General features: G+C 41.7%; 2 long non-coding RNA genes across 2 annotated transcripts; both read left to right on the top strand.

Annotated features, from left to right (window-relative positions):
- The first annotated feature begins 12,274 nt into the window (after positions 1–12,274).
- On the top strand, positions 12,275–17,230 carry LOC128826748 (uncharacterized). Its single transcript, XR_008442883.1, has 4 exons — positions 12,275–12,426; positions 13,403–13,533; positions 13,884–13,968; positions 17,074–17,230. It is a non-coding gene; the product is annotated as an uncharacterized LOC128826748 (long non-coding RNA).
- Positions 17,231–21,998: 4,768 nt separating this feature from the next.
- Positions 21,999–25,832, top strand: LOC128826751 (uncharacterized). Its single transcript, XR_008442884.1, has 3 exons — positions 21,999–22,086; positions 22,437–22,521; positions 25,627–25,832. It is a non-coding gene; the product is annotated as an uncharacterized LOC128826751 (long non-coding RNA).
- Positions 25,833–26,170: the final 338 nt, after the last annotated feature.

Here is a 26,170-nt window from a genome sequence, read left to right as displayed (position 1 = left end):
TATGTTTCAGTAGTACATTTGCAATGTCCCTCGTGTAAATTGTCCCAGCAGTAGCCTAACAGTAGCCACCCCTTTGTCAGCCAGGTTTGAAAAGGCTAATGTGCAATGAAGTCTCAGGGTATGTCTACACTACGGGATTAATCCGAATTTAGATAATTCGGATTTGAGAAACAGGTTGTATAAAGTCGAAATGAGTGCGGCCACACTAGCACAGTAATTCGGTGGTGTGCGTCCAAGTACCGGGGCTAGCGTCGATTTCTGCACCGTTGCACTGTGGGTAGCAATTCCATAGCTATCCCATAGTTCCCGCAGTCTCCTGCGCTCATTGGGATTGTGGGTTAAGATCCCAGTGCCTGATGGGACAAAAAACATCGTCGCAGGTGGTTCTGGGTACAGCCTCACTCCCTCCCTCCCTCCCTCCCTGCATGAAAGCAACGGACGGCAGACAACCATTTTCGCGCCTTTTTTCCTGGGTGGGTGAACACTGCAGACTCCATACCACGGCAAGCATGGAGCCCGCTGAGGTCAAGACAGCACTCATGAATATTGCAAACACCTCGCGCGTTCTTGTGGAGTTTATGCTCAGCCAGGACCAGAAAAACGAGGCGAGGAGGCAGCGGCGGCGGCAGCGCAGCGACAAGCATGATGAGGACATGGACACGGACACGGACACAGAATTCAGTGAAACCACAGGCCCCGGTGCTTTGGAGATCATGTTGTTAATGGGGCAGATTCTATCCATGGAACGCCGATTCTGGGCAAGGGAAACAAGCACAGACTGGTGGGACCGCATAGTGTTGCAGGTCTGGGACGATTCCCAGTGGCTGCGGAACTTTCGCATGTGTAAGGGCACTTTCATGGAACTTTGTGACTTGCTGTCTCCTGCCCTGAAACGCCAGAATACCAAGATGAGAGCAGCCCTCACAGTTGAGAAGCGCGTGGCGATAGCCCTGTGGAAGCTTGCAACGCCAGACAGCTACCGGTCAGTCGGGAATCAATTTGGAGTGGGCAAATCTACGGTGGGGGCTGCTGTGATGCAAGTAGCCAAAGCAATCACTCAGGTGCTGCTACGAAAGTTAGTGACTCTGGGAAATGTGCAGGCTATAGTGGATGGTTTTGCTGCAATGGGATTCCCTAACTGTGGTGGGGCAATAGACGGAACCCATATCCCTATCTTGGCACCGGAGCACCAAGCCACCGAGTACATAAACCGCAAGGGGTACTTTTCAATGGTGCTGCAAGCACTTGTGGATCACAAGGGACGTTTCACCAACATCAACGCGGGCTGGGCGGGAAGGGTTCATGACGCTCGCGTCTTCAGGAACACTACTCTGTTTAAAGGGCTGCAGCAAGGGACTTACTTTCCGGACCAGAAAATAACCGTTGGGGATGTTGAAATGCCCATAGTTATTCTTGGGGACCCAGCCTACCCCTTAATGCCATGGCTTATGAAGCCATACACAGGCAGCCTGGACAGGAGTCAGGAGCTGTTTAACTACAGGCTAAGCAAGTGCAGAATGGTGGTAGAATGTGCATTTGGCCGTTTAAAAGGTCGCTGGCGTTCATTATTGACTCGCTCTGACCTCAGCCAAAGAAATCTCCCCATTGTTATTTCTGCTTGCTGTGTGCTCCACAATCTCTGTGAAAGTAAGGGGGAGACCTTTATGGCGGGGTGGGAGGCTGAGGCAAATCGCCTGGCTGCTGATTACGCGCAGCCAGACACCAGGGCGATTAGAAGATCACACCATGAAGCGCTGTGCATCAGAGAAGCTTTGAAAACCAGTTTCATGGCTGGCCAGGCTACCGTGTGAAATATCTGTTTGTTTCTCCTTCATGAAAACCCTCCCCCTTTACTGACTGATTTTCTGTAAGGAACCCACCCTGCCCCTTCCCCCAGCTTTCTTTCAAACCAAATAAAGTCACTATCATTTAAAAATCATTTATTCTTTATTAATAGATTAGAAAAAGAGGGAGGGAACCCGGGTGGTATTTGGGAGGAGGATTGCTGGGAAGGAAAAAGCCACAAAGAAAAGGTTAAAAAAATGACAGCCTTTTGCTTGGGCTGTCTACTGGGGTGGAATGGGAAGGTGTACGGAGCCTCCCCCCCCGCGTTCTTACACGTCTGGGTGAGGAGGATACGGAACATGGGGAGGGGGGAGGGTGGAACAGGGGCTGAAGCGGCAGTCTGTTTTCCAGCAGCCGTTCCTGAACCTCCACCAGACGCCGGAGCAGCCCCAGCGTTGCATCCTTCATCCTCTGGTCTTCCTGCCGCCATCTCTCATCTCGATCGTCTCTCCTCTCCTCACGTTGGTCCCTCCTCTCCTCACGTTGGTCCCTCCTCTCCTCACGTTCACTGACTTCTTTCCTATACTTTGAAACTGTTTCCTTCCACTCATTCAGATGAGCTCTGTCACTCCTGCTGGATTGCATAATTTCAGAAAACATGTCCTCCCGCGTCTTCTTCTTACGACGCCTTATCTGTGATAACCTTCGGGATGGAGGAGGGAGGCTTGAGGAATTTGCAGCTGCTGTAGGGAGGGGAAAAAAGAGAGAATTGTTTTAAAAGCTACATTTTGCAGAACAATGCTTATACTCTTTCACGGTGACCAACACTGTTCACATTACATAGCACATGTGATTTCTGTGCAAGGTCGCATTTTGCCTCTTAATGCTGAGTGCTTGTGGCTTTGCTGCTAGAGATCACAGGTCTGGGCAACAGAATTCGGCTTGCATGCGGCCATGGTAAGCCATTGTTTTACAGCTTCTGCACCCTCCTTTCCCACATACCAAGCATAGCCTGTAGAGTGCTGCAGAAGCCTGGCCAATCTCAGCCAGTTGGGGGGGGGCAGTGTGGGGGGGCTTGTCTGGGCCCCTTCAGGCAAGTAGAGTGCTGCGGTTTTTCTGTTAACATTCAGCAGCACCAGAAAACAAACTAACCCCCCCCCCGCCATGAATTCTCTGGGATGATCACGGTACCCCTCCCCCCACCGCATGGCTGGTATCAGGGAAGATCCCTGCAGGCACCAAACTACCCCCCCCCCGCCGCCGACCCCCCCCCTCGCCATGAATTCTCTGGGATGATCACGGTACCCTCCCCCCACCGCGTGGCTGGTAACAGGGAAGAACCCTGCTAGCCAAACGCGGAAAACTTCAGGGCCAATTTCCCATCTGCGCTTGGCTAACTGCAGGGAAGGATTTATTTTCCGCCACAGGCAAACAGCCCAGTAGGAACGGCCACCTCTGTCCCCTTAATTAAGTTCCCGTATTTCAACCAGGTTACCAGGAGTGATATCACTCTCCTGAGGATTACACAACAAGATAAAGAACGGATGTTGCTTGAATGCCAGCAAACACCGGGACCATACGCTGCTAGGCTTTGTCAGGCAATGATACCAGATTACTTGCTGCAAGCATGGCGTGGTCAAGTGTCCTACCATGGAGGAGGGAATAAGGATGCACTGCCCAGAAACCTTCTGGCAAGGCTTTCGGAGTACCTCCAGGAGAGCTTCATGGAGATGTCCCTGGAGGATTTCCGCTCCATCCCCAGACACGTTAACAGACTTTTCCAGTAGCTACAGACTTTTCCAGTAGCTGAACTGACCGCGAATGCAAAGTCAGGCAAAGTAATCATTAAAAACCGTTTGCTTTTAAAACAAGTTTTATATTTTAAAAGGTAAACTCACCTGAGGTCCCTTCCATGGGGTCAGAGTCTTGGGTACTGGCTTGGGAGGCTTGGGAGGGTACTTCAGTCAGGGTGAGAAAAAGATCCTGGCTGTTGGGGAGAATGGAGTGCTGTGTGCTCTCTGCAAGCTCATCCTCCTCCTCCTCCTCCTCTACCCCATCGGCAGAATCCTCAGGCGTCGAGACTATCCCCGACCCAGAATCCACGAACAAAGGTGGGGTAGTGGTGGCAGCCCCCCCTAGAATTGCATGCAGCTCGGCGTAGTAGCGGCATGTCCGCGGCTCTGACCCGGAGCGACCGTTTGCCTCCTTTGTTTTTTGATAGGCTTGTCTGAGCTCCTTGACCTTCACGCGGCACTGCTCAGAGTCCCTATTGTGGCCTCTCTCCATCATGCCCTTGGAAATTTTTTCAAAAGTTTTTGCATTTCGTCTTTTAGAACGAAGTTCTGCAAGCACTGAATCCTCTCCCCATACAGCAATCAGATCCAGTACCTCCCTCACGGTCCATGCTGGTTCTCTTTTTCGATTATCAGCCTGCATGGTTACCTGTGCTGATGAGGTATCTGTGGTCACCTGTGCTCTCCACGCTGGGCAAACAGGAAATGAAGTTCAAATGTTCGCGGGGCTTTTCCTGTCTACCTGGCCAGTGCATCCGAGTTCGGATTGCTGTCCAGAGCGGTCACAATGATGCACTGTGGGATAGCTCCCGGAGGCCAATACCATCGAATTGCGGCCACACTAACCCTAATTCGAATTGCTAAAATCGATTTTGGCGCTACTCCGCTCGTTGGGGTGGAGTACAGAAATCGATTTAAAGGGCCCTTTACATCGAATTAAATGGCGTCGTTGTGTGGACGGTTACAGGGTTAATTCGAATTAAAGCTGATAAATCCGAATTAAAGTCGTAGTGTAGACCAGGCCTCAAAGAAGATGGAATTTTTATAGGCCCTGTTAAAACCTTAATAGATGCCCATTGATAATGTGATCGAAACTGCAGCTGTAACATGGAGCACCCCATTAAATAGGGAGATAAAATGTTTATATTACTGTATAATGTTTCTCTAAACCAAAGTTCACTGTTCTAATGATTATTGCATTGTCTCTGATATTTATATGGCTAGGATTTATAATCCTGTTTAAAAAAAGCAACAAGCTGCAGCTAACTGGAAAACAATTTCATGAACTTTTTTATGAATATTTGTCCCCCTTTTCCATCAACATTTTGACAGCAATTTTCCAACCATCTATAAAACTAATAAAAGAATGGAAAACATTTTTCATTAAATTCTGGTTTCTTTTCCATTTACTATTGAAATTTTTTTCTCATGAAAGTTTTCTGACCAGCTGTATACAAAGGTGATTTTTAATTTCATACAGTTGATATCCTTCACTCCAAAAGATAGTAAAGCATATATTCCTTATTAAGAGTAAAAGTATAAGTTTTGTCCCTCTTTCATCCATAACTTAAAAAGAGATTAAAGGATTTTGCTCAAAATATCCAAAAGAAAATTGCATCTGAACAGACTACACCTGGAATATTTCAGCCAAGTAGGTGGATAATTCTGAAAGTTATCAGCACTTGAAAGCAGAGTGTTATATGATTGAAACTGTTTTGCAACAAGAACTACAGTAATTGCTAAAGCTGACTGCTATAAAGATAATATATAGCAATAAATTTACAGTTACAGCACAACCTTTGTGTCACACTGCTTTTTTAAACAATCACAAGACTCTTAAAATCAAAGTTTTGTTTCCAATAATAACACGCTATTAAGATAAAATATAATAAAAATAATTTCTATAGTGGAACAAAATACAAAAGCATTCAGGTCACCGCAGGTAAAGAGGACAATCTTGTCTGGTTCTTATTTCACTTCAGCAGCCAAGAGGAAGTAATTGAAATTCTGGGAAAACATGCTCATGGTATGCGTAACTGAGATGTCTAGTGAGGTAAGGGATAATTGACATTGATAGCTGATGTAGGTTTTGAGAAGAGGCAAAAATAACTTATTCCATAGAATTTGAACACTAAACAATGTGAATATGCATTGTGGAGAGGGAAGGGTTTAGATTTGTTTACCTTTTGTTTTTTTTATTATAGTTCACCTTGATACGTTACTTTGGATAGTGTTGCTCACATGTAGTTTCTATAATCTATAGCTAAATTTCCTTTATTAGATTGATACATCTAAGGCCTTGATCCTGCAAATATTTGTGCATGTGAGTAGTCCCATTGCCTGTTCAAAGAATGCATAATTGATCAGTTGAAGTGTGAGATGACAGGAGCTACAATAACCCAATAAGTACATTTTTGTCTCAGGTTTGTGCCTGGCGCTGCTGAGCAGTCATCCCTATGATTGTGATTGCGATTCCAAATTATGGGCAGTCCCATCTCCTGAGCAACAGTTGAATGGGATACTGGGGTAACTGTATCTGGGTAAACACTGATCCAACACCAATGACCTGCCCCCGTCACAACGTTTCACATCATCCTGTGCCAGGCTGGTACAGAGGCCATTTGTCCTGTCATGTGTAGACAGCCCTGGGACACCACTTCATTTCACCGCTCTTTTTAAATGACACAGAGAGCCTTGTAGGGTTCCAGAGCGCCAGGGGTGAATTTCACCCAGAAGAGGAACACAAAGGAGAAGTACAGTAAAGGAGGGGAGGGATAGCTCAGTGGTTTGAGCATTGGCCTGCTAAACCCAGTGTTGTGAGCTCAATCCTTGAGGGGGCCACTTAAGGGTCTGGGGCAAAAATCAGTACTTGGTCCTGCTAGTGAAGGCAGGGGGCTGGAGTCAATGACCTTTTAAGGTTCCTTCCAGCTCTAGGAGATGGGATATCTCCATTAATTTATTTATAAAGTTAGGCAAATTCATGTAAAAATGTGCAGGTGTATTAACAAAAACTGTTTTGCAGCATTCACCCAGTAGTAATTATTCAAGGAATGTTTCAAATGTCACAAGATCACTTTTGTGGCAGGAGGTACAACAACTAAGTCCATACTTTACATTTCTTGAATGAAAAGTGCACGCATTCTGCTTGTAGCAACACTGACAAAGGTGGGAGGTTTGTTGTTGTTTTTCCCAGTCAGCATTCCTTAAGTACTTGCTACTCATTTACATCACTGTACCATTGGGAAATGACATTGTTGGTAACATGCTGTATGGACCCAAAATCAGAGACTACAGACTGGCCTCCATTCTGCTTAATGGTGTTTTAGCAATCAAGGAGCCTCCCTGTTTAATATTTAAACAAAATGTTTAATGTTTAAACAGCAACATTCTTCTTTGATGTCTTGTGCTAGGTTGCAGCAGGATTGTTATTGGTCTATTGATCTCTGATATGGAGTCCCCAATCTTAGTCTCAAAAATACAGTCACTTTTCATCAGTATGAGACCAATCACTACAGAAAAAGCAGAAATGCTCATTTTAATAACGTGCATTTTAATAAAATTTTAATAACATTAACTGTTTATCTTCCAGTTAATCTTTGGACATATTCATTACTTTTGCAGGAGATTCCTGTGACAAGAATGTTTTCTGCTCCTTCTTTCAACCATGGCAGTGTTTAAAAGATAAGGGGCTAGATTCTGCTATTAGGCAAGGGGTAGTGTGGAACTGCCTCACCTTAGCATTAGCCTTAGGAGGCAGTGTCAGTTACACCCCTCTAATGCACAATTCCCTACCTGCACCCCCCTCTGCATTGGTGGGATGATAACTAGTAGCAAGAGCTGGTTGAAAATTTGTTCTTTATTAAAAATGTGACCAATTTTTCTCTTTGGATTAAAAAAAAAACAAAACCTGAAAAATACATTGCTGTTTTTTCAACCGGTTAATAGAGCGGACAAACCATTTCAAAAATTTGATGAACTTTATTTTATGAAAATTTTCAAGCAATCTTCACAAAAATGTTTGAGTGCTTTTTTATTATTTAATCAGCTCTCCTATCAGCCTATTCCCAGCCAGCCCTATGCTGGCTCAGCTATTCTGACCCACAAGAGAGAGGGTGGAGCTAACTCTCTATGCATTCCCACCCCCCCTCCCTACTAATTCCGTGCCCTTTCCCAACTACTCCCCATCTATCAGCTTTAGGGAGGAAGTGAGCAGGTAGTAACCTTGCTTTCTCCTAAGTGTCTGGACCCAAGATCAGGATAGGGCATGTAAAGGGGCAGGGAGTTACTCGTTTTTCTCCCTTGCGCAGGTGCATAGTCTAAATTCGGATCTAGCCTTAATAAGATATAAGATGCAAAAAAATGCCAATTTTAATCAAAACTTTACATGTAAAACCAAGTCTAAGGCCTGATTCTACCTTCAGTAGCATGAGTTTATCTGCCCCAATATAAATGAGGGTAGAGTTGGGCCCTTCCTATTTATATGTTGTAAAAAGTGCTTCTGAGCATGAAGGATATACAGCAAAGCATGCTGTGGCAAATGATGCAGTTCATTTTTATGATGAAAATTAATCTTTCTGTTTACTTTTAAATAACACAGGATTATATTTTTGTGAGCAAAATTGCTAACAAAAATCATTGCATTACAGTGGGTTTTTGCATTACATTCTTGAGTTTTTCCTCTGCATCAGTTCTGTGGTTACTTATTATATACATTATGTTTGAGTGTATTTTAAATTTATTTTTAAATAAGTTGCAAGGGTTCCTTGCAAAGCATGAACAGTAAATAGTTAACGTTTCATATCAATACAAGCCAAATTATTTTATCTTCAAAACTACCCTTTCACTTTCCTTTAAAGAAGAAAAGTGAGATAAAATATTCTTGTTACTGTGCTGGCAATTCCTTTTCCTGGTATATTATAATCAAACAATTGAACCATCAAAGTCCTCTAGAATAATACTGTAGCTAAAGCTTACAAGTAAGTAGATGGTACTTAAAATAGCAATGTTTAAGTAAGGCAAAGCCTCACAACTCAGTATACGTAGTATAATTAATGAAGTGCACAAAAACAGTAATTTCATTAATCTATCTACGTTATCCATCAAGATTCTCAGCTGAGGCAACATGAAATTCCATTTCCTTTCTCTGATGTACTGTATGCAGATCAAACCATAGCCCAGCTGCCAAGTAAATACACATTCACAGTCAATCAGAATTAAACAACTGTGACATCATTAACCTAATGATAAATCTGTAGCACTAATATTTTAAAAACTAAGCAATCCCTAGTTAATCCTCTACATTAGTGGTTCTTTACATGATTCCAATTGAAGTCAACTGGAAAATTCCCACTGATTTAAATGGCAGCAAATCAGGCCCGTCATTAGGAAGGAGTTTTGGTTTAAGATGATACTGGTGTATTAAGAGGTTGCTTGTGAATTGCTGCCTTTCATAGCTATCAAATAGTTAACTGACTGTGTGCTAAAAGTGTACATGCTCTCAGGGGTTATAAGGTGAGCATGTGTTTTATACAAAAACAAGAAAACTGAATGGCAAGTATCCATTTTGAGTGTGAATGCAGCTTTCTATTAAGGTGTTGAAATATGCAGCTTCACCTTTTAATTATTATTTCAGCTGGATTTTTAAGTCCTTATCTTGCTTTCGATTTATTGAATTTCTAGTCCATGTGTTCAGATTTAAGTACCTGCTACGTATGACTCTTACGTCACTGTGTGTTTTTATTCCTGAGGGTTATTATGCTATTGTGGAGTCTCTTAACTGTTCATCTCAGGCCACTGGTGGAACTGACAGATGATTATAGGTATATCATAGATTTTCCATATGCTTTGGTGGGAGTTTGACCCTTATGTTTACTCAATCTTGCATACATTCTGTTTTCACTAGAAATTATTCCCATTTAGTATTGTTCCAAAATCACATATAGATACAAACCCATTCTCATCTGTCAGGAAACCTCAGGATTTAGCCAGTTATTGTTCTTGGGCCTGATCCAGCACCCACTGATATCAGTGGGAGAGTTGGATCAGGTCCCTGCTGCTATGCATTGACATTATCCTTTTCTTACTGTTCTTTAAAGCCCATTGGAGTGTGCCAAGAATAGTGCCAGTGCGCCCTTTTCAAAGGCTTACAAATCTCTATTAACTATGCCATTCTGATTTTGCAAGGCTAATGGGTCTGTATGTTTTTTCTGGATGGATAGAAGCCATTCTCCTGTCAAATACTAATACACATATAAAGAAATAAATCCTGTGGCAATTATTTTCTCCCTCAATTTATAACTATAGCTCTGAATTTACTCCAACAAAAATCACATTTCCTAAAAATTATATACAAATAATTATTTGTCATTTATATTTTATTTATACACAAAAATAAAAAGAATGCCTATTCAAAGCATTAGGAGCACCAGCCCAAATTACAATAAAAACAGCAAACCCAACAAAAGCCAATAGAATTCAACCCAATATATATATAACCCATGGTTATATCTTACTATTGCATTTCTCGATAGTATAATAAGTCCATTACATATAATTCTATATACAGCAAGCAGATTTTAAGAAAAATATACTGACCATATTTATAAACACATCCCTTTTCAGGAAGATTCCTAAGCACGGGATTAACTAGAAGATGCTTAAGTTCAAGCACATTCTTACGTGTTTTCCTGAATGGGAGTCAAGATAGGGGAGTTGCTCTTGTATTCATAGCACTGTCCTGGGACTCAGGAGATCTGGATTCTCTTTCCAACTCTACCCCTCTATTTCTGTGTGATCTTGGGTAAGTAATTTAGTTTCTCTGTACCTCACTTTCCCATCTGTAAAATGGGGATAATACTTAATTTCTCCCATTTTTGGTCAGTCTTGCCTATTTAGACTGTAAGCTCTTCAGGACAGAAGCTCTCTCGTCCTATGTGTTTGTTCAGTGTCTAACACAATGAGACACCCAGCAGCTACAAAAACAAATATATAAATAATAATTTTGAGGTGGATGGTTTGTTACAGCCATCCATTGCAGATTAGGGCCTGAATCTGCTCCCAGAGAACAGCAATAAGAGTTTTGCCATTGATCTCAGTGGGAGCTGGATTGAAACCCACCTCCTAAGTCTACCTGCCAGAGCTATTTCAAACAAAGTCATGGTAAAAGTTGTTAATTGTTAAATAGACTTCTCCAAAGAGTGAAGAGAAAGACAATAAATAGAGCAAATGCTTAGTATGAGGACGTGGCAAATTCTGTCTGTAGGACAAAATGTTAAATGTACATAGAAGAGAGGGGCAAAGGCTTCCAGGCACACTCCAACTGTAGGCACATCTACAGTGCACAGATAAAAGGAAAGTTGTGCAAAAGAGGTAAAGATTGATTATTGCCAAACTGGAGATAGTGACATCACAAGGAAAATGATATGATGGGTAATAATGTTTAGCAATATGTGGACTTGATCCAAAGGTCTTTGAAGTCAATGGAAAGATTCCCATTGACCTCAATGGGCTTTGGATCCAACTCTGGACACCCAAGACTGAATATAGGTTAGATTGCCTAGAAGATTTGGCAAATCTTTTCAGGAGAGGTCACTAATGATCTGTCACACCAGCCTCATTGGAACCTTTTTGGAGGTTGTTGTTCACTCTCATATCTTACCCTCTCCACCTGTTTTAGTCTCAGTGGATTGGGTTTGATGCTACTGGCATATTAGTTTTAGTTATTTCAATGCAGTTTGTATGTACAGGATATATAATTCTTTTGTATGGTCTTCTAACCATGAATTTCACAAATTGTTATATTTTGTGTATCCTGATTTGTAATTACTCCTAGTTAGTATTCTTACATACAGTCAAGTTGTTAAAGGCTGCCATCTCTTTTGTGTGTGAGTGCATGCATATGCAATTAGTACCCAGAAAATGTGCATTTGCATTTTGGAACATACAATTTAGTATGGACCCAAATCCTACAATTTAGATGGCAAAATTCCTAATTTAATCCTCCAATCAAGCATTAAAAGACATATTATAGATGGTTGGTGGCTTTGATCCCACAGCTAAGTGCAGGGACCACAGATACACTTTTTGCAGGTGTAAATGTTTTCCACAGAAAAGCCAGGCTGGACTGAAACTTCTGTATAAATCTGGCCCATAATTGGAGAAACAAGCAGCAGGGAAGTTAATTGAACAAAATATGTAGAACAAGGTGTGATAATGCTTCCCATCCACCTAGGAAAACACATGAATGCAGTCTGAGTGTCTTCCATCATCCTAGACATGGTAATATTAGACAGTAACACAAGTACACACCATGAACAAACTTGTCGCTGTGATAGTCTAGTTTAAAATATTATTTTGGAGAGCAAATACATTCATTGCTTGTTTGTGGATCTCAAGATTCCAGGTTGTCCTAGAGTTCAGGAAAGTTGTCTGTCTAAATCCCCTGCAGTGCTGGGAAAATCTCAACCTCAATTGATGTTTCTATTTAGTGTCAAAAGAAGTTAGGTGACGTGGAAATTTGTCCTTTGTCAAATAAAACAGCCTCACTCTATTCAGGGGAAGCCAGTCCAGTATACTATTACAGCAGTTGGAGGATTATATATATTTCCTCATACCTAGATGTGCCCCAGTTACTTTCCTACACAACTGTCTTTTACAGCACATATAATGGAAAAAAGGTGGGGCAGGTATGCTCCTTAACTGCAATTTTCATTATTGTTGCAAACCCAGCCCTAACAACATTGCATCTCGTACCTCCTGAGGAAAGAATGCACTGCATAAACACGTGAATGAATGCTGAATCTCGGACAAGGGTTGGAGGAGGGGAAGTGTCTTGTTCCCATCTACAAAGGTTTGTGTGTGTTTTGCTGGGGGCATGGAGGTGTGCTGGGCAGAGCTGTCGTGGTATGGAGGAGGTTTCAGGGGGGAGGTGGAAGAAGAGAAGATAGGAGGAAGAATTAGCACCCAGGCACACAGGCGCTGACTTTTGTTTTGGCCAGTCGGTGCGTGCTCCTCTCCGCTCCCTCCCCCCCATGCAAATGCCGGGTGGAGCCTTGAGGGGGAAGAGGCTGAGTTAAGGCAGGGCCTTAGGGCAGAGCATGGATGGAGGGGGGGTGGGGCCACAGTCCAAGTGTCGGGGTCCACAAAAGATTAATCTAGCCCTGCAGGTGCTGAGCACCCTCTATTTTTTTCGGTGGCTGCTTGAGCCCCAAAGCACCTACGGAGTCGGTTCCTATGCCCACACACCTTCTCTTGCCACCAACCCTCACAGATGAGCTATAGGCTGTTCAATAATGGGCAGTTCCTACCATTCTACATGGTTGCCTTCCAGAAGGGAAGAATTTATAGACGTTTGCTGTATACATAGATAAATGAATCCATTACTCATTTTTCAGGTAGTCTGGAAGGTTAAAGTGATAACACTGATCCTAATTTCTACCCAAGGCCAACTTTTTCCAGATAGTTTGTACCTTGAGGCAGGTTCTACCCTTTAATGGACATAGCTATCTCTTCCAGGGGCTAAGTTCCAGGTTTTGTCAGATAATCAGCTTCATTGTGATCTCGGTTATTATAGTGTAAATCAGGAATGACTGTACTGGTATCAGTTGTGTTATATCTGTGAAAAACCAGTGCAGTAGCTTTAAGAATTTGAATTGAACAAATGTAGCTAACCATCTATGAAAACCAAAGAGAGGTAAAAAAAGAATTATTCTGAACTGTGCTTTCCGCTGTAATAGGTAAGCCTTTCGATGCTACAAACTGCTTCAAGTTTAGAAGCAAAAGACTAACATAGCAAGTTTTTATTGTATATCATTTTGTTACATTAGGGAAGGATCTTAATGATAACTCCTGGGCAGAGCTCTGGTGACGATCACATCTCGGAAAAGAAAAGATGTGGCCTGCTGGAATATGACAGCCATGAAAATTCATGCAGACACTATGAACTGAATGGAAAAAGGTTTCATGCATTCAATTTCTAATCTCCTTCTTTCAGCTATTACTCCAACAATGAGCACAAGGATTGTATCAGTCCTCCCCCACAACACCCTGACCCACCACCGTCATATGAGGTTTTGATGGTGTTTGAGTTTTAGCCTCCACTAGGAGTAGGTTTGCAGAAGTGCAAGGTGCCCCAAACCTCCCCACCATTGATGCGTGCCCAGCAAGCCAGCACGGTTTAAGAGGGGATATACCAATTCTGCACATTGTCTAGGCAGCTGCCATATGGGGTATCTTCTACAGCCTCCAGCAAAACTTCCATCCCCTGGCAGAATCCATGAGTAAGTGTTACCACCTTCCCTTCCACAGCTGAATCCCTCCTGAGATGAAGCAGATCAGGAATGAAAAAAGATGTGCAAATTGCACGAGCAAGAATGAATGTAGCCCCACGAACGTAAGTTCCAAGGGTGTATTTTAAAAACAAGCATAACTGTCAGGGTTCAGTTAAAAACTGGTCTCAAGCCGAGAGGTTGGGTTCTAACTCTGGACATGTTTGGACAGATTTCATATAGAAAGAATCTGAACACACACAGGCAGAGTCACAAGTGAACTCCAGAGCATCCTGGGGAGGCTTTTAGTCTTTTCTTTTCCTTATTTTTAAAAAACAAGCAAGGAAAATGAATGCAAAATCTCATATACAATATTACAGATGTGCAATTACAAAAAATGGTAATCAATTCAAATTAAATGTCCTCCCACAATATTAATGTGTCATATGCTGTATAAAATAGCTGCAGCATTGGGGAATGGGGTGTTCCCTCCACCCATTAACATTACGTGGCATCTTCAGAACAAGAACTGAGTAGGTTTACCATTTCCTGAAGAACATGGTGAGAAATGTGGCTGCTGTGATCTGATCACCCTGCCTGTGTGAGTTTCACACAGATGCCTCCCCCCTCCTCCCCCTCCCCCAAAAGCCACCTGTGACAAACCAAACTAACTAAAAAGAAACTCCCAGAGTTTTACCTAGACTCCATGAAGTCCACTAAGGACTTAGCCACTGCAATTGATTTTAAAGGGAGAGCACTCAGATACTATGGTGATGAGGCAGCAGGATAAACCCGAGAGGGAGGGAGGTAGCTAGACAATATACTTTCTTCTTGATTTTCTTGTTATTTGTACATAGTACCATAAAATATGCTGGATGATAACTCAGTCAAGTTAAATTTGATATAGCAACTATATAACTTTTTGCATATCCTGATTATTTTTTTTGACTGCCTAGTAAGACTCAAGGAAACAAGGCTCTTAAATGTTTACCTTTAACATACAGTTAATGACATCTTTGTGAATTTAATTAATAAGTTATTTTTCTTATTTTAATGTATAGTAAAAGGACACTTCAGTTGTATCTATAACTTTGGTTACTAGAAATAGGAATAACTTTTCCTTTTCACCACTCCTTAACCTTTTTACTAGTTATTCATAGACATGAAGGATGATAACCATAATGTTTTATATTAATAGTAACCCACCCTCAATAATAGCATTTAATATAGACAAGAATCCAGAGGAAAAAGCCCTTGTTCCAAATACTTAGATGAAAGAAACTAGAGGTTTGGTGGCAGCATTAACAAATTTAAATTTCCATATAAAGAAAATCTCAGTTACTTGTCATGGTCAGGCTTGTCATAACATTGTCACATTATTATTTATTAGTATTAGTATTTATTTGTACTGTAGTAGTGCCCAGGGACCTCATGGACAATTGAGGCCTCATTGTGCTGGACTATAATCTAAAACCCTGACCCTGCAAATACTTACGCATATGTAAACGTAACCACATGCATAAGTCTTTGTAAGATCAGGGCCTAAGGCCCTGATTCAGTAAGAAACATAGGCCTTGCTCCTGTTCCTACTGAAATCAATGGTAAAACTACAATTAACTTAAATGGTGCAAGATCAGTCCCTAAATGCCTTGGTTTCAGTGAGTGGGACTACTCCCATGCGTATAATTAGGCATTAAGGCCCAGTTCCTCAAAAGTATTTAGATACCTTATTCCCACTGATTAGTTAGGTGCCTAACTACCTTTGAGGATCTGAGCCTAAGTCCCTCGCTGCTGAATTGGACTTTTCAGCAGATAAAAGAAATTGCCTGGATTCTTGGTCATGGAGGCACAATAGTACCTAGATGCATGACTCTGTAATAGGCAGACAACCTAGTGAAAAGTTTCTTCTTTTCAAAACATTGAGAGTATGGTGTGAGAGGCTGCCACATCACGCCATCTACCAAAGCAGAATCACCTAACTTAATAGGATGTTACTTAGTTTAGCATAACCTATTGCAATGTAGCAGAACACTTTGGAAAAAAATCTTTCCTAGTGTGCTACATTCACTTATATAACTCTTCTCCCCTCTCTCGCAACACCTATTCTTGATCATTTTTAAAAAATTCCAGATTGGGGAGGGTGAGACGATAGGAAATAAAAAATCCAGCCTGCAGGTGGTGCAGAAGACAGTGTGAAGGATTCCTTTTGAAATACAGCCTGAAAGTCATTCATTCCTCACAAAGGTTACTGTTGTTCCTATTTAGACCCATTTGGAGAACTTGAATGTGTCAGCATTTTCTCTGTGGTTGAAACCAAACCATTATGTGAGTGCATTTCTTGGTTTTCATCACCAGAGGTCACCGTAGCACTTTTGCTCTTTGCTAAAAGCGTTCCTTTTCCAGCAGATAACATGAGAGAATGTAGGGCTCTCGCCTAACTTTAATTAGGCTTTGAAGATCGGAACAGAAAGACACAGAGATAAGAGTGAAAAAACATAATAGTAAAAAAGGTTGTTAAACGGGATTCACTCATCAGCTTTTGAAATGGGTTTATTTCATACAAAGACTGATAGTGTGTGTGTTTCTGGTTTTGGCTGTGTATGCATCTTGTGTCCCTGTGTATATCTCACCCCCTGGAGACAGAGTCTGTACTTCCAGTCTTGGTGCTGGGTTTACAGCTTCACTCTGGCTCTTGATACATCAGGTGAGTATAAGGTATTTCACAAGGAAGGTTATTCTCAGTAGGGTGGTAGAAAAAAGGGGGAACGTTTCTGAAGGACCTCCAAAGAAAGCTCTCATTCCAAATGGTGGGATTTATGGAGTAAATTTGCCAGCAACCATTAGCTGAATTTGAATCTGTGTTTGCATGTTTATGAAAATGATGAGGGGGTAGATTTGAGATTAGTCATTGGTGACAATGAGGAATTCAAACCAAAAGATCCATTTGATCCAGCAATAATGTGAGTGTTGGAGTTTGTAGCTGATAGCCCAGTATAACAGATTGAGCCAAACACAGATGCAGTCAGAGATTGCTTTGGAAACAAAGTACAATACATGAATGAACTGTTAGCAATGAAGATCAATTGTTACAACAATCATTACTGTCCTTCCTGCACTTATTGATTATACAGAAGTAAACACTTCAGTTTCTACAAGCAGGATAATAATGTTCTTTTTAAACAGTATTGGTGGAATAAAAAAATACTTAGCTATTATATATTGCCTTTTAGATCTCAAAAACTTTCAAGGAAAGTATCGTTATCCCATTTTACAAATGAGAAAATCGAGGCACAGAAAGCTGAAAGGACTCGCTTCTGGCCAGTGGCAGGTCCATTAACAGAACTCAAGTTTCCTAACTCTGGTGCCCACTCCACTGGACCACACTGGGTAAAAAGAGATTCAACTTCAGACTCCAAGAAATAAATAAATTTGCTGCAAATTCTTCACTTCTCTTTTTCCTTACAAGTCCATTCAGTTTTGTTGGAGTGTCTGAGAGGTGTGTGTTTGCATAATATATCCATATCAGAGAGCAAATTAGACACGTTTTTTGTCAACAGAGGTCAGTCATTATTCTGAATGTAACTACCTTTTCTCATTAGTCCACCAGACTAAGGTGGTACAGGGAAGGGTGGCTAAGAGAAACATACAACTTTCAGTGCTTTATATTGTTAACAAGCCGCTTCTTGAATTGAAATTATATCACAGGAAGTTGGTGTTTACACACATATTGTAACACATACCAGGGGACCAATGTTTTAGTTTGCAACAACATATCTGTGGGAATTATTGCATTCAAAGGCCATGTCTATTATACCTATATGCAACTGTAGCTATGCCAGCATAACCCCATAGTGTAGATACAGCCTATTCTGACAGAAGGGTTTTTTCCATTGGTGTAGGACCAATGGTAGCTAGGCAGACATAGGCCCAGCTGCATCTACACCAGAAATTAGGTTGGCATAGTTATGTCATTCAGCTGTGTGGATTTGTCACACCCCTGAGTGATGTAGCTGTCGACCTAAGTTTCAAGTGTAGGCCCAGGCCAAACTTAGTGACAAACTAAAGTTGCCAGATGACACCTGACCTCACAAGTAAATAATAAAGGCCAGCCAGTGGTACCCACACTGTAAGGGCCATCCTGCCATGCTGTGTTATTTTTATTTATTATTTGTATTACCGCTTCAGGTGAGTACATAGGTTAACATCCCCTTCTGATGTAAAGGCATAACCCAAATAGCCCCTGGCACATTGTTTTTGTCCGAATATCTTCTTTTAACTTGGACTGTAGGAGATTAAACATTCTTAAACAGCAGGTGTTTTTCACTGACTCCAGGTAGTTTACAAACAACATCCTTTCCATTCAAGTTCTTCCACTTTTTGTGCTAAGAATAAGAGGAACAGTTTAAGTCCATTGTTTTGTTCATCTGAGGAAGTTTCAGTCACCTGACTGAGGAAGTTTCAGTCACCTGAATGCCTAAGGGGTGGAAAGATGGATTTCTTCAGCTTTCAAATGAGGATAGTAATATTAATATTTGCTTATCTTACATGGGTTCAGGGACTCTCAATTAACCGCTCTTTGTCTGAAAGGTGCTATGCAAAGTCCTGTTATTGTTACTCATGTATTACTCACACTGTATAAATGGGTGGGTCTAAGGGGAAATGAGTAAGTCTGTTTTCAGCAAGCAGAAACTTTTCAATCTCCTCTTTCATTCACAGGTGGTTGTGTTCCCTCCATCCCCACCCCGATTACCCACCCAACAAAAGCCTTTTGAGGTTGGAAATTTTTCCTGGGGTAAAGCAAACTGAACTGGCTAAAGGGTAGTTGTTTTTATTGCAAGAGGACTTAAAAAAAAAATAAGAGCCCATTTACTTCAGCAATGAGGAATACCTATTGTTATTCATTGTTTCTTATCATTGCTGATAATATTGTAAAGCCAAGATCAAATAGTAGGTGTTCAGCTCAAGGGCTGCTAGTGCCCTAGAATTAGTAGCTGAAGTAGTGATAGTGATACAGCAGATTCATTTCAAATATTGTGAGGTAGTGTCATATTCAACATACTAACTAATATATTGTTGGTAGAAAAATATTAACTAGGTGTCTAGCTATTTGATTTGTAGCTGCATACAGCCCCTTAGATCTCAAGTTACTGTTTATGCGTACAATTCACTGTGGGCACAAAAATATGGGCACAGTTATTGCACAAAATGACACTCATAAAAAAAGAGGTCACTGCTGAAAATCAAGGCCTCAACTTATTTATTTTTTTCAGACTGTCTCTTTTTTTCTTTCTGTCTTTTGATAGAAAGGACAGGTAATGGGAATCTAAATTGCTCAAGGAGAATGGATGGACTATAATAAACAAGAACTAATATTGATTCTTGAAATTTTATACCTGTGAAACCAAACCTACAATGAGTTTCACTTGCAATTAAGATTGAGAAAGAGTCTCATAAGAAAGTAAATAAACTAGGCAATTTAGCACCATATCTTTTTAGTCCTTTTAACTGGACCAGGCTATTACTCATACTGCCTGCCCTTTTTGATTTAAAAGTTCTTAATTACAGTGTGTTTTGCAACTAAAAATATTAGCATTATTTGTCCTACTGGAGAAAATACCCACACACAACCAAGAAGACAGACTATCCATTTTTTAACTGTAACAAAGAGGGTGAGATCATATTTTTTATTGGACCAACTTCCGTTGGATGAAAGAGACAAGCTTTCGAGCTACACCCACATCGCTTCCCGCAGCCCCCATTGGTCTGGAACAGCAAACCACAGCCAGTGGGAGCTGCCATCGGCCGAACCTGCAGACTCTGCAGGTAAACAAACAAAGATATTACCTCCCCCACTTTGTCTCTCTGATATCCTGGGACCCACAGGGCCACAAGAACCCTTTTTTAACCGTTAGTTTAAGACAGCTATGCAAGTCAGCATACAAAAAGTTAAACCACTGTAAGTATGAAATAAGAACACTTGAGAAAGTTTAAATGAAGACATTTTGAAGTCAGTAAAAATCCCTGCTCATTTTCAAAAACCATATTAATGGTCTGCTTTAGAACATGGGCAGCATTTGGGAATATTTTGTTAACTGGCCTCATTTTACCGTTTTTTTTAAATCATGTAAATTATGGGCCAGGTCAGGCCATCAAACAAGTGTTTCAATGGCTTTAAAACAGATAACACGAAATGGCCCTATGTTATTTCAGTGGGAATTTCTCTAGAAACACAGAGCCACAATGAGAATTTAGCAGGACCGATTGTTTTGGTTTATAATGAAAATGATATACTCCTGTTACATGCACCCCCATGACTCTTTGGATGAAATATATTAAAATCTACTACATCCTGAACTGAATTAAGGGATAGTCTGAGGACCAGATTTCCAAAAGAGGTCTGCTCCTGTTTCATCAATGGGAGCTCTTTTGAAACTCTGGTCAAGATGAAACCATTGTGGTTCTCTGTCATTAACAAAGAATTTACAGAATTTAAGGAGTGCTACAGTGGAATCTGGTCCTCTTGTGATGCAGAGTACATGGGGCCCTGGTCATTATATCTTTCATACATAAGAAAATCAAACTTAGGTATGCAAGAACATAGCTGCTGTAGATATCTTACACGCAGAACTGAAGTATAAAAAAGGTCTTAGGGGCTAGACTCTCCATATTGATGTGCTCTGTTAGCACTTTTTGATACCATTGATCCTCTTCTCCGTTTGTATCCTGTCTCTGGATGATCGCATATCACAGAACCCAACTGTCTTCTCTATGCTGAAGACATAGATGTACCTTTCTGCTTCTAACCTCTCTCCCACTGTCCAAACTAAAATTTTAGCCTTTCTGACATTTTCTTGTGGATATCCAGCCTTCAGCTTAAGCTCAACATGCACAAAACAGAGCTCCTAATCTTTCCCTCCAAGCAGGGCTGCCCAGAGGGGTCCACAGGGGCCCGCGGCCCCACGAGAATGTCTGAGGCTCCCCCGGCGCCTCAGCGCGCTGTGTCAGGAGCAGCCCTGGACAGTGCTGCAGCAGTGTGGTTCCGGTGGGGCCTGAGCTCCTCCCGCTGAGTCAGAGCCACGTGGTAAGGGGGTGGGGCTGCGAGCTCTGTTCCCGCTAGAGCCACACTGCTGCAGCTCTGTCCAGGGGCCAGGGCAGCTCCTGGACGCGGCGCGCTGAGGATCTGAGAGAGGGGAGAGGCGGGGGTAACCCAGGAGTGGCCCTGGACAGCGCTGCTCAGGGACTGGATCGTGGGTGTTCTGGGGGTCTGTCAGGACTTGGCGGGGGGCGGGGAGGAGGATAGGGGTCGGGGCAGTCAGGGGACAGGGAGCAGGGGGTTTGGTGGGGGGTGGGGTACCGAGGTGGTGGTTGGGGGAGGTCTCGGGGGGGGCGGTGAGGGGACAAGGAGCAGGATGGGTCGGGGATTCTGAGGGGGGCAGTCGGGGGGCAGGAAGTGGGTGGGGGGTTAGATAGGGGGCAGGGCCAGGCTGTTTGGGGAGGCACAGCCTTCCCTACCCTAAAGCTCATTCAGCAGTTTGAGGCTTGCAGACAGCTATTTAACACAAAGAGCCAAGCTGTTATCTTTTCCCTTAGGGCTACCATCCCTTTCACTTCTCAAATGCCAAATTATAATCTACATTTAATTTCAGTGCCATAGGGAGATTCATGTCAGGGGAGGGTAGCTTCATTTAAAATTAGCCACTTTAGATTAACAGTGATAGAGCCAAGAGAGCCATGGGGGAGGGATCACATGAGAAGAGCAATATCCTACATCACCTACCTCCTTCCCAACCCTACCAAGGGAGACCTCCCTCCCCTGCATTCCCTGAGGCTCCAGAGGGGTTAATTCAGTGGTTCTCAAACTTTTGTACTGGTGACCCCTTTCACATAGCAAACCTCTGAGTGCAATCCCCCCTTATAAATTAAAAACACTTTTTTATATATTTAACATTATTATAAATGCTGGAGGCAAAGCGTGGTTTGAGGTAGAGGCTGACAGCTCGTGACCCCCAGTAATAACCTCATGACCCCCTGAGGGGTCCCGACCCCCAGTTTGAGATCCCCTGGGTTAATTTAATTTTAGCACCCTGTGTCCATTCGCATGCATATGCTATTTTAAGCATTTCCTGGGGTAAAGCAAACTGAACTGGCTTATTTAATCACATCTCGGAAAAGAAAAGATGTGGCCTGCTGGAATATGACAGCCATGAAAATTCATGCAGACACTATGAACTGAATGGAAAAAGGTTTCATGCATTCAATTTCTAATCTCCTTCTTTCAGCTATTACTCCAACAATGAGCACAAGGATTGTATCAGTCCTCCCCCACAACACCCTGACCCACCACCGTCATATGAGGTTTTGATGGTGTTTGAGTTTTAGCCTCCACTAGGAGTAGGTTTGCAGAAGTGCAAGGTGCCCCAAACCTCCCCACCATTGATGCGTGCCCAGCAAGCCAGCACGGTTTAAGAGGGGATATACCAATTCTGCACATTGTCTAGGCAGCTGCCATATGGGGTATCTTCTACAGCCTCCAGCAAAACTTCCATCCCCTGGCAGAATCCATGAGTAAGTGTTACCACCTTCCCTTCCACAGCTGAATCCCTCCTGAGATGAAGCAGATCAGGAATGAAAAAAGATGTGCAAATTGCACGAGCAAGAATGAATGTAGCCCCACGAACGTAAGTTCCAAGGGTGTATTTTAAAAACAAGCATAACTGTCAGGGTTCAGTTAAAAACTGGTCTCAAGCCGAGAGGTTGGGTTCTAACTCTGGACATGTTTGGACAGATTTCATATAGAAAGAATCTGAACACACACAGGCAGAGTCACAAGTGAACTCCAGAGCATCCTGGGGAGGCTTTTAGTCTTTTCTTTTCCTTATTTTTAAAAAACAAGCAAGGAAAATGAATGCAAAATCTCATATACAATATTACAGATGTGCAATTACAAAAAATGGTAATCAATTCAAATTAAATGTCCTCCCACAATATTAATGTGTCATATGCTGTATAAAATAGCTGCAGCATTGGGGAATGGGGTGTTCCCTCCACCCATTAACATTACGTGGCATCTTCAGAACAAGAACTGAGTAGGTTTACCATTTCCTGAAGAACATGGTGAGAAATGTGGCTGCTGTGATCTGATCACCCTGCCTGTGTGAGTTTCACACAGATGCCTCCCCCCTCCTCCCCCTCCCCCAAAAGCCACCTGTGACAAACCAAACTAACTAAAAAGAAACTCCCAGAGTTTTACCTAGACTCCATGAAGTCCACTAAGGACTTAGCCACTGCAATTGATTTTAAAGGGAGAGCACTCAGATACTATGGTGATGAGGCAGCAGGATAAACCCGAGAGGGAGGGAGGTAGCTAGACAATATACTTTCTTCTTGATTTTCTTGTTATTTGTACATAGTACCATAAAATATGCTGGATGATAACTCAGTCAAGTTAAATTTGATATAGCAACTATATAACTTTTTGCATATCCTGATTATTTTTTTTGACTGCCTAGTAAGACTCAAGGAAACAAGGCTCTTAAATGTTTACCTTTAACATACAGTTAATGACATCTTTGTGAATTTAATTAATAAGTTATTTTTCTTATTTTAATGTATAGTAAAAGGACACTTCAGTTGTATCTATAACTTTGGTTACTAGAAATAGGAATAACTTTTCCTTTTCACCACTCCTTAACCTTTTTACTAGTTATTCATAGACATGAAGGATGATAACCATAATGTTTTATATTAATAGTAACCCACCCTCAATAATAGCATTTAATATAGACAAGAATCCAGAGGAAAAAGCCCTTGTTCCAAATACTTAGATGAAAGAAACTAGAGGTTTGGTGGCAGCATTAACAAATTTAAATTTCCATATAAAGAAAATCTCAGTTACTTGTCATGGTCAGGCTTGTCATAACATTGTCACATTATTATTTATTAGTATTAGTATTTATTTGTACTGTAGTAGTGCCCAGGGACCTCATGGACAATTGAGGCCTCATTGTGCTGGACTATAATCTAAAACCCTGACCCTGCAAATACTTACGCATATGTAAACGTAACCACATGCATAAGTCTTTGTAAGATCAGGGCCTAAGGCCCTGATTCAGTAAGAAACATAGGCCTTGCTCCTGTTCCTACTGAAATCAATGGTAAAACTACAATTAACTTAAATGGTGCAAGATCAGTCCCTAAATGCCTTGGTTTCAGTGAGTGGGACTACTCCCATGCGTATAATTAGGCATTAAGGCCCAGTTCCTCAAAAGTATTTAGATACCTTATTCCCACTGATTAGTTAGGTGCCTAACTACCTTTGAGGATCTGAGCCTAAGTCCCTCGCTGCTGAATTGGACTTTTCAGCAGATAAAAGAAATTGCCTGGATTCTTGGTCATGGAGGCACAATAGTACCTAGATGCATGACTCTGTAATAGGCAGACAACCTAGTGAAAAGTTTCTTCTTTTCAAAACATTGAGAGTATGGTGTGAGAGGCTGCCACATCACGCCATCTACCAAAGCAGAATCACCTAACTTAATAGGATGTTACTTAGTTTAGCATAACCTATTGCAATGTAGCAGAACACTTTGGAAAAAAATCTTTCCTAGTGTGCTACATTCACTTATATAACTCTTCTCCCCTCTCTCGCAACACCTATTCTTGATCATTTTTAAAAAATTCCAGATTGGGGAGGGTGAGACGATAGGAAATAAAAAATCCAGCCTGCAGGTGGTGCAGAAGACAGTGTGAAGGATTCCTTTTGAAATACAGCCTGAAAGTCATTCATTCCTCACAAAGGTTACTGTTGTTCCTATTTAGACCCATTTGGAGAACTTGAATGTGTCAGCATTTTCTCTGTGGTTGAAACCAAACCATTATGTGAGTGCATTTCTTGGTTTTCATCACCAGAGGTCACCGTAGCACTTTTGCTCTTTGCTAAAAGCGTTCCTTTTCCAGCAGATAACATGAGAGAATGTAGGGCTCTCGCCTAACTTTAATTAGGCTTTGAAGATCGGAACAGAAAGACACAGAGATAAGAGTGAAAAAACATAATAGTAAAAAAGGTTGTTAAACGGGATTCACTCATCAGCTTTTGAAATGGGTTTATTTCATACAAAGACTGATAGTGTGTGTGTTTCTGGTTTTGGCTGTGTATGCATCTTGTGTCCCTGTGTATATCTCACCCCCTGGAGACAGAGTCTGTACTTCCAGTCTTGGTGCTGGGTTTACAGCTTCACTCTGGCTCTTGATACATCAGGTGAGTATAAGGTATTTCACAAGGAAGGTTATTCTCAGTAGGGTGGTAGAAAAAAGGGGGAACGTTTCTGAAGGACCTCCAAAGAAAGCTCTCATTCCAAATGGTGGGATTTATGGAGTAAATTTGCCAGCAACCATTAGCTGAATTTGAATCTGTGTTTGCATGTTTATGAAAATGATGAGGGGGTAGATTTGAGATTAGTCATTGGTGACAATGAGGAATTCAAACCAAAAGATCCATTTGATCCAGCAATAATGTGAGTGTTGGAGTTTGTAGCTGATAGCCCAGTATAACAGATTGAGCCAAACACAGATGCAGTCAGAGATTGCTTTGGAAACAAAGTACAATACATGAATGAACTGTTAGCAATGAAGATCAATTGTTACAACAATCATTACTGTCCTTCCTGCACTTATTGATTATACAGAAGTAAACACTTCAGTTTCTACAAGCAGGATAATAATGTTCTTTTTAAACAGTATTGGTGGAATAAAAAAATACTTAGCTATTATATATTGCCTTTTAGATCTCAAAAACTTTCAAGGAAAGTATCGTTATCCCATTTTACAAATGAGAAAATCGAGGCACAGAAAGCTGAAAGGACTCGCTTCTGGCCAGTGGCAGGTCCATTAACAGAACTCAAGTTTCCTAACTCTGGTGCCCACTCCACTGGACCACACTGGGTAAAAAGAGATTCAACTTCAGACTCCAAGAAATAAATAAATTTGCTGCAAATTCTTCACTTCTCTTTTTCCTTACAAGTCCATTCAGTTTTGTTGGAGTGTCTGAGAGGTGTGTGTTTGCATAATATATCCATATCAGAGAGCAAATTAGACACGTTTTTTGTCAACAGAGGTCAGTCATTATTCTGAATGTAACTACCTTTTCTCATTAGTCCACCAGACTAAGGTGGTACAGGGAAGGGTGGCTAAGAGAAACATACAACTTTCAGTGCTTTATATTGTTAACAAGCCGCTTCTTGAATTGAAATTATATCACAGGAAGTTGGTGTTTACACACATATTGTAACACATACCAGGGGACCAATGTTTTAGTTTGCAACAACATAT

The sequence above is a fragment of the Malaclemys terrapin genome, chromosome 1, assembly GCF_027887155.1.
Source record: "Malaclemys terrapin pileata isolate rMalTer1 chromosome 1, rMalTer1.hap1, whole genome shotgun sequence".
NCBI lineage: Eukaryota > Metazoa > Chordata > Testudines > Emydidae > Malaclemys > Malaclemys terrapin.
Note: the sequence above shows the minus strand (reverse complement) of the source record. Positions and strands in the feature narration are given on the sequence as shown.